The following is a 9,319-nucleotide window of genomic DNA, read 5'->3' on the forward strand; positions in this document are numbered from 1 at the left end:
CTAAGGCATTTGACTGCTAACCAGAAGGCTGGTGGTTCAAACCCACCAGCCACTCCTCAGAAGGAAGGTTGGGCAATCTACTTCCGTAGTGATACCACCTTGGAAACCCAAGGAGGGGGTTGCTATGAGTTGTAATCGACTGGATGGCAATGAGTTTGTTTATTTTTTTATTTTGTTTACTGACTGCCTAAAGTGGAAATCCCATCTTTAGGGGAATATTCTTTTGAGTTGAAGTGTGATTTCTTCAAAACACTTGTTCAAATTCTAATTCACAGACAGCTTATCTGTGCAGAGTGGCACGGTACTCATGTTGGTCTACTGCGTATCCAGCAATGTCTGAAAGGGAACAATTTGACAGGCACAGGACCAGGGCCAGAACTTTGACAGAAACTTCCCTTTCCAGTCATAGCTGTCACCACTTCCTGGCGGGTCCCCTCTCCTCAGCAGTACACTTCATTTTTCCTCAGAGAGGAATCTCTCCATATCCTCACTTACCTTCCTCCAATCCATACTCTAACCTTCAGCCCCAGTTAAAATTAACCAGTCAAACCAGTTGCCACTGAGTTTGACTCCAACTCATGACAATCCCATCTGTGTCAGAGTAGAACTGTGCTCTAGAGGTTTTTCAAAGGCTTTTTTTTTTCCCCCTGTAGAGATCCTTTTATTAAGCCTTATATAGGAAAAAGACACACCATAGACCATCTTCCAGTGTGAGGGAAGCCATCAGCATGTACACAATACAGAAGCCAAATGGTGTCCACTGATCAAAGGCTAATTTTTCAGAAGTAGATCTCCCGGCCTTTTCCAAGGTGCTTCTGGATGGACTCAACTCTCTGATCCCTCCTTTAGCAGCTGAGCAAATTAATAATGTGCACCACCTAGGCATTCCACATTAGGTTGTTGAGGAATTAGTGCCTAAGGTGTTTGACTGCTAACCAGAAGACTAGAGGTTCAAACCCACCAGCCCCTCCTCAGAAGAAAGATTGGGCAATCTACTTCCAGAGTGATACTGGCTCAGAAACCCAAGGAGGGGTTGCTATGAGTTTGGGAGCTCTGGTAGTGTAGTGCCTAAGGTTTTTGACTGCTAACCAGAAGGCTGGCGGTTCAAATCCACCAGCCACTCCTTGGAAGGAAGGTTGGGCAATCTACTTCCGTAGTGATACTGCCTCAGAAACCCAAGGAGGGGTCGCCATGAGTCGGATACAACTTGACAGCAATTTTTTTTTTTTTTTTTAAACCACCTAGGGATTCCAGTTACAATCAAGTGCCTCCAAAATACCTTCCTTGCCTTTCAGGATGCAGCCCAAGCCTCCTACAACGTACCCCTGGCTTCCCAAGCCAGCCTCAGCTTTCACTGTGTTCCCAGAACTGTATGCACCAGTTGTCCTTGCCTTTCTCAGAGTCCAGCATATTCAGGAATATTTCCTTGCCTTTATAAACCATCTTTTTCACATATAACACATCCACTTATATAATGCATGGGAAACTAATGTCCAAGGGGGTTGTGTGGTTTTCAAAAAATGTATGTGTGTTACTTGTTACTCCACTGCTTCTGTCTGAAAATGCCTTCCTTACCTTCCTCATATGGTTGATTCCCAGGTTCCCGTGGAAGATTGTGCAGGTTGTTGACTTCACAAAGGCACCTTAGTAAGAGAGCATTGTTAGTTGCCATCAAGTGATCTCTGACTCGTGATGACCCTATGTACAACAGAATAAAAGGCTGCCAGGGCCTGTGTCATCTTCACTATGCCCGAGCCCATTGTAGTGGCCACGGTATGCTTTGAGTGCCTTCCATGCTAGAGGGCTCATTATCTAGCACTATGTCTATTGAACAATATTCTGTAGTGATCCATAATGTTTTCATTGGCTGATTTTCAGAAGTGGATCAATCACCATGCCTTTTTTCCTAGGCTGGCTTAGTCTGGAAGCTCTGCTGAAACCTGTCCACCGTGGATAACTCTGTTGGTACTTGAAATACCGGTGGTATAGTTTCCAGCATCATGGCAACATGTAAGCCACTACAGTGTGACAAACTGACAGAGGGATGGTGCTGAGAGGGTTGGAACTAAACTCATCTTATACTTGATTTCCCAAGCCATGTAGCCTGTGGGAGACTGCATCTGGCCAGAGGGGAGCCACAATTCTTTGTTCGCACTAAGGTGCCTGATGGGCTTATAGCAGCCTTACATGCTAGATGTTCAAGGTTCTGTTCCTGGGCTGTTCTCCAAGAAGCTTTCCGTGACTCACAGCCCCTCCCCCAGACTCAATTGGACCCATCATCAGCTACAGTAACACTAGACCATACACTGATGCTGGTATAGGACAACTGTCCATTCACATTTCTGGTCCCTCCACTACATCTTGAAAGCCAGGACTGTTCTTATTCTTCCTTTTCTCTTATCTTTAGCACATAACAGGTGTTCAAAAAAAAAAAAAAAAAACTATTGAATGAAAGAGCAGAAGGAAATGATGGGCTTGCAGCAGTGAGAAGGCATTGTCGGCAGGGACAAGGGCTGGGCTGCTATTCCCTAAGGGCAGTGAGTAAAAACAATTTCATGCATATCACAACTTTGCCTGCATCAGCCATCAAACAGGCCTGCTAAATGGACTCAAATAAAGAGCATCACCGTACATGAACATTTTACAGATGCCATATCTGATCTTGTGTCTTTATCTCTTCCCTAATTGAGGCATCAGTGCCTAAGAATATTTCCATTTAGACCATGATTCCAAAATTGTGCCACACTGTCCAAGGAGACCCAGAGCATTGCATTCCATGCAGACACACACATGAGCTCATGCAGGTCCCAGGGTACTCATCTGGTCCAGATTTGAGGAAAACTATTTAGCTGGATTGAGAAAAACACATCATGTATCAACTTAATACCAAACAGATTTTATGACATACTAAAACTGCTTTTGATAATCGACTAATATATCAGAGGGGCTAATGAACTTAAAAAGAACCAGATAATCATCGTATCTTGGAGGTCTGGACAATGTTTGTGTGGGCTGCAGGGATGACAGAAACACAAAAAATTCTGGGAACACTAGAGAAATCTTTCCAAAAGCCCCTCTGAGAAACAATCCTGTCTATTGCAGCAAGAGGTATGTGTTGCCAATTTATGAGCATAGACGATTTTTCCTCTGGCTATAAATCAGGATGGACTTTTCCAGAGGTAAGGAAGGACTATGCCTTAGCGATTCACATCCCTAACAAGCATCTCAACTCATTGCCGTCAAGTCGGATCTGACTCATAGTGACCCCTCCTTGGGTTTCTGAGACAGTATCACTACGGAGAGTGGCTGGTGGGTGTAAACCACCAGCATAGGCAACAGTTAATGCTACGTGGGAGGAGCCAGTCCTTGGCGGCTTCACTGGGGAACATCTCAACCCATTGGTGTTTCCTCTTCAGTATGAGTATCCCCCATCAACTGTCACTTGACCACAACAGCATTCCTAAGTGATTTCTAGGCTTCGTGAAGTCTTCTGGATAAATGTTTTCAATATAAACCCACATCAGTGCTTGTCCTGGCACTATATGTGGTAGTGAGAGGCAGCATGTGTGCTGGGATGAGAATGGCTTCAAGATCTCAGTTCAAGAACTTGATGGTATGACCTTTGACAAAGTGGCTTAGTTAATCTGGGACTCAGTTTCCTCTTCGGAAAATGGGGCTTGACGTGAATTAGCTAAGGATTTTCAACTGCCAGCAAAAATTGAATCTGGTTAGTGTAAGGATTTTTTGTAGTTGGAGAAGAGGATACAGAGAAAGTAACCCAATGAAATGGAAAGTTAAAAGCACCAGTCTTTGAGATAAACAAGGGCTTGGATAACTTCCTGTCCTTAGCAGTAGGAGCTGCCATTGATTTGACATCTTCAAATCCCAGGTGATAAATTCCTGGAAGAAGGACTCAGACTGACACAGCTTGGGTCAGGTGTCTCTCTTGGATTATCAGCTAAAATCAATGGCAGGGTTTCATAAAGCACCTCTGGATGCATTTCAGGGAGGGGACCTCTGTGGGTCAGCAACCCCCAGAACCAGAAGCTATTTGTCTTAGTTATTTAGTGCTGCTATGACAGAAATACCACAACTGGATGACTTTAAAGGCTTCTTCTCTCTGTCAGCTCACAGTTTAGGAGGAAGATCCTTGTCTCCTTTCAACATCTGTGGGCCTGGTGTCCCTTGGAGATCTCCATGTATCTTGGTATCAATTTTCCCTTGGGTCTAGGAGGTTCTCAGCACAGGAACCCTGGATCCAAAGGACCTGCTGTGACCCAGCTCTTCTTTCTTGGTGACAGTCCGGTCCTTTGTCTACTTGCTTCTCTCTCCTTTTATCCCTCATAAGATAAAAGGTGATGCAGGCCACACCCCAGAGAAACTCCCCTTATATCAGATCAGAGCTGTAACCTGAGTAAGGATGCTCCATTCCACCCTAATCCCCTTGCGGAGCTCTGGTGGCATAGTTCCTGTGTTAGGCCGGGTACTAATAAAGCTGGTTCCAATAAAACCAGTGAAGCTTATAGAGAGAGAGAAGAAAAATTTATCTTAGGAAAATGGCTCACACACTTATAGAAGTTGGCAAATCCCAAGTTCTTGGATCGTACATCAAGCTGGAGGCTTTTCCAGACTCACCCAGCTGCAGAGGCTGTAGAGCTCAAGGTTGGCAGGCAGTACCAGCTGTTGACTCCAATGAATGACAAATCCAAGATCTCCTGAATGGTGGATTGTTTGCTCATGGACAGTTGTAGGCAGCACAACAGGATCCTGATCCACAGAAGAGTGTCCCTTTTCCCAGGATGTCCATAAATATACTGGAAGCAGACCACACCCTTAGGGAAACTCCCTTTCAGTTGATTGACTGCTCAAAGCATATACATCTGATCCCATCATGGGAACAACCCATATCACAACTGCTTAAACTACACAGAATTGCGGTCCAGCCAAGTTGACACACAGCTCCAACTATCACAGTGCCTAAGGCACTTGACTGCTAACCAGAAGGCTACCAGTTCAAATCCACCAGCCACTCCTCAGAAGGAAGGTTGGGCAATCTACTGTAAAGTGAAGTGATACCACCTTGGAAACCCAAGGAGGGGTTACCTTACAACTGGTTGGCTGGCCACATCAGATCACATCGTGAGGGATGATTACGTCATAATTAACTGCCAAATTGCACCATTACATAACTACCAAACCACTGAGTATCACAGCTTAGACAAGTTGACACATATATATTTGGAGGGGGCGGGTTGCAATTTAATCCATGACATTATCCAATATGCTTACCTGGAGGACATGTTGGGACAGTTTTAGGGTATTTAATAATAATAATTTTTTTTTTAAAAAAAGGTTATGGTCAAGTTGACACCAACTCATGGTGACTCATGTGTCAAAGTAGAACTGTGCTCCATCGGATTTTCAATGGCTGGTTTTCTCAAAGTCGATCACCCAGCCTTGTTTCTGAGGCACCCTTAGGAGAGTTGGAGCCTCCAACTTCTTGGTTATCAGGCAAGCATTTTGCACTGCCAAGGACTCCTTTAGAACACATAAACCAAAACCAAACTCACTGCCATCGAGTCCATTCTAACTCGTAGCAACTCCCATTGGGTTTCCAAGGCTGTAAACCTTTACAAAAGCAGACCACCTCATCTTTCTTCCATGGAGCAGCTGGTAGGTTCCAATCACCAACCTCCTTCTAGTTAGCCATCAGATGCCTTAACCACTACACCACCAGAGCTCCTTTTTAGGACATATATGGAGCTTAATATAAGGTTTTTTGTTTGCTGAGGATTTTCAATGGGTCACAGGGGTGTGGTGTCAGTAGTGTCTTCTAGGATGGGGGTTGAGGGGCAGGTGGTAAGATTTACAAATGTGTGGAAGTTGATTGTCTTGTCTCAATGCTCGGGGAGAGGATGAGGTACTATTAGCCTTTAGAGAGGAACGACTATGAGGTTCAGCTTCTTGCAATACCCCCACTAAGAAGCACTGCATCAAAGTCATCCCAGGCCGGCCTTGGCTGAATCAGTCTGGCACCAAATGCTTCTATGTGATGAGGGAAGTGTTCTGGTGTTTGCTTTTCTTTTTGAGAGAAGTTGCTGTTGTTGGGGGTCTTTTTATTTTATCATGTTTTACTTTTGATGTGACCAAGTAATTTTGCTCCCATTTATGTAAATAAGTATACTTTCTAAAGTACAAAGTGGGAGTGAAGGACATTTTTCAGGATAAAATTCTCCTTTCAGATGCCATGCTAACATCAAGAGTTCCATTTGGGCTGCCACCCATACCCATGAGTTGATTCCGGGAGCAGAATTGTCTCATAGAGTTTCCAAGGCTGTAAATCTTTAAGGAAGCTCACTGACTCATCTTTGTCCTATAAAGCAGTTGATGGATTCAAAACATCAGCCTTTCAGTTAGCAGCTGAGTGCTTTACCACGATGCCACGAGGGCTCCTAGGGTTGCTACAGGATATGTTATAAATTGGTTCTCAGAATATGGCTGGAGAAAATCATCCCTTAACAGCTGGGGTGGCCACCTTGGTGGAGATTAAGGTGCAAACCTGATTAACCACATCTTCATTTTGCACAGGAAACCAGAGACCGAGCTATGAATCCAACTCACTAGTTCTGGTTCTTGGCTGAATTACCCAGCTTTTAAGGGACGCTCCCTTCTTCAATCAGAGCTGTTTTGATGGCAAGAGACCCCACATACTTTGTCACGCTACGTTTTCTTTGAATCATCCTTGCTCATTAGACATCCAAATTTGACTATTTGCCTTTGGGACTCTGCTGGGTATGTGAAGAATTCCCCCATCTGTTTTGCTCAGGATGTGGGCAGATGAGGAAGTAGTAGCAACTGCGAGATAGTATGTCTCTATTTGGCTGATGTTGGGAAAGAACCTTGCAGCCAGCCAAGGAGACATTCTCTAGTGCTGAGATGACAAATAGAAGTATATCTTTGGATCTCATTCATTTCTGCGATTGTCCCCCGGTTAGGAGATGGGAGTGGGTAGGGGGAAAGTGGTGATGGGAAGCCCCACCTTTCAAAAGTTAAAGACAATCTGACACTTAAACAATGAATTGTAGAAAAGGGTGAAGTTTGCACTCTAAAGTAACCAAAAAAAAAAAAAAAAAAAGGAAGGAATTCAGACATTTATTAAGGAATAGAGGCTGTGCTCAGTGAGTTATCCCAATAGTAGCAATAAGAGTGGCTCATGCTTATTAGGAACACCAGGCATTATGCTAGGTGAACCATCACAATAACAACAATACAAAGAACAGCTTATGTTTGCTCTGTTCCTTCCAAGTGCCAAGCACTGTTTTAAGTATATTATATGCTATTAATTCATTTAACCAGCATAAAAAACCTATAATGTATATATTTATTCATATCAGCTCCACTGTAGAAGGTGCAGAAGCAGTCACTGAAAGGCAAAGTAACTTTCCCAAAATTATCCAGGTGGTAGGTGGTAGAGAATGTCCCTGGATGGTGCAAACAGTATATGCTCAACTATTCATCTAAAGGTTGGTGGTTCTAAGCCACCCAGCAACACCACAGAAGAAAAGGCTGGCCATCTGCTTTCATAAACCTTATGGAACGGTTCAATTCTGTAACATATGGGGTTGCCATGAGTTTGTCTTGACTCACTGGTAGAACCTGGATATAAACTTAAACAATAAGTCTTCAGAGTCTGGACGTTAAATCACTCTATTATAGTATCTCTTAAGAAATGAGTTCTTTCCTCAAGAAAGGTACATGGAGATGGACACATAAATGTAATGCTAACTTTATATGGGCAGAAGATGGTGGATATGGACAGGGTGTCTGGGAAGGACTTCATCCAGTCTAGGGAAGGAAGCAGCAAAGCTTCCTGCAGGAGGTGGTTTCTAACTAGAATATTGAGGACTGGGTAGGAATGAGGTAGGCAGGTGAAGAAGCAGGGAATAGCTATCAAGGTGGCAGGAGTTAAATGAGGGGTGTGTGTTCAAGGACCAACAAGCAGTTTGGGGAAGGAATACTATAAAGCAGGAAGAGGAGGGTGGGCTGATATACTGTGTACTTCGCAGGTTAAAGGTGCTCCGTACACATCTGTTGAACGCTTACATAAGGATCCAGTCAAGCGGGGCTTTGTGGGTTAACATAAGGAACTTGGCAGTCATTGGAGTGTTTCAAGCAAAGGAGTAGCGTGATTTTAGCCAGATCATGGCAATGCTGCAGAGGATTATTTATTCATTTTAGGAGCGGGGCAAGTTCATCTATCTTCCCCAGAAATTCTTGTTTAGGGAGGCCTTATGTCAGAAGTTGGTTGGAAAGTGGGCAAAAGGATTTGCCTAGAAGTTGCAATTTCTTCTTACTAAGAGTCAGCCTATTATTACAACCATAAAATATAGCATTTACTTAGCCCTTTCCTTCCACACATTAAACCATGGCACCATCACCTGAGAAGTTTTAATATGTGCCTTGACTAGGTTCTTTTCTTTCCTCCTTTATCTTTCTTTTCATTTATTCCTGAATTCCTTTCTCCCCTTGCTTCTCTTCCTTCTTCTAATCATTGATTTCATCAGGTCACTCAGCTGGCCTCAAACCACCCCACAGGGGTAGAACAGGAGAGATGAAGATTGTCTAGGAGTTACCGCGATAATGCAGGTAAGTGATGAAGATGAGGGCCTGAACTGGAGCTGCGTTAGGAATGGAGAAGAGGGGAGCACATTGGAGGAACAGTGAAGAGTTAAAGTCGGTCAGGAAAGTGTGCAGGGGAACCCGGCTGGGGATGAAACTAGAGGGCCCAGGATGAATTCCGGTTTCTGGCTTGTAGGCCGTCATTTACTGAAATATAAAACAGAGGCTGAGAAACAGGTCCAGGAAAGAGGCTAGTGAGTTAAAGGTTTAGGGCATGCTGGATTTGAGGTGCGCATGGAAACATCCAATAAGAAGTGGAATAAAATAAATGGATATGAAACAAAGAGAGTGATGTCACAGTTGGAAATAGAAATCTAATACTTATTGGCTAGAGGTTGTGACAACTAGTCTCTTAAGATGTGCATGGGGTTCAGTGGTAGAATCCACACCTTCCAGGAGGGAGACCCTAGTGCATTTCCCGGCCAATGCACCTTGAATGTAACCACCACCCGTATGTCAGCTGAAGCTGTGTTTCTGGACACCGAACAGGTTTTAGTGGAGCTTCCAGACTAAGAAAGACTAGGGGCAAAAGGCTTGATGATTGTTCTGGTTCCCTAGTGCTGCTCTGACAAGAATATACCACAAATGGGATGGCCTTAACAAACAGGAGTTTATTCTTACAATTTGGAGGCTTTAAGTC

The sequence above is a fragment of the Orycteropus afer genome, unplaced genomic scaffold (genome assembly GCF_000298275.1).
Source record: "Orycteropus afer afer isolate SDZICR_OR568_19922 unplaced genomic scaffold, OryAfe1.0 scaffold00497, whole genome shotgun sequence".
NCBI classification, from domain to species: domain Eukaryota; kingdom Metazoa; phylum Chordata; class Mammalia; order Tubulidentata; family Orycteropodidae; genus Orycteropus; species Orycteropus afer.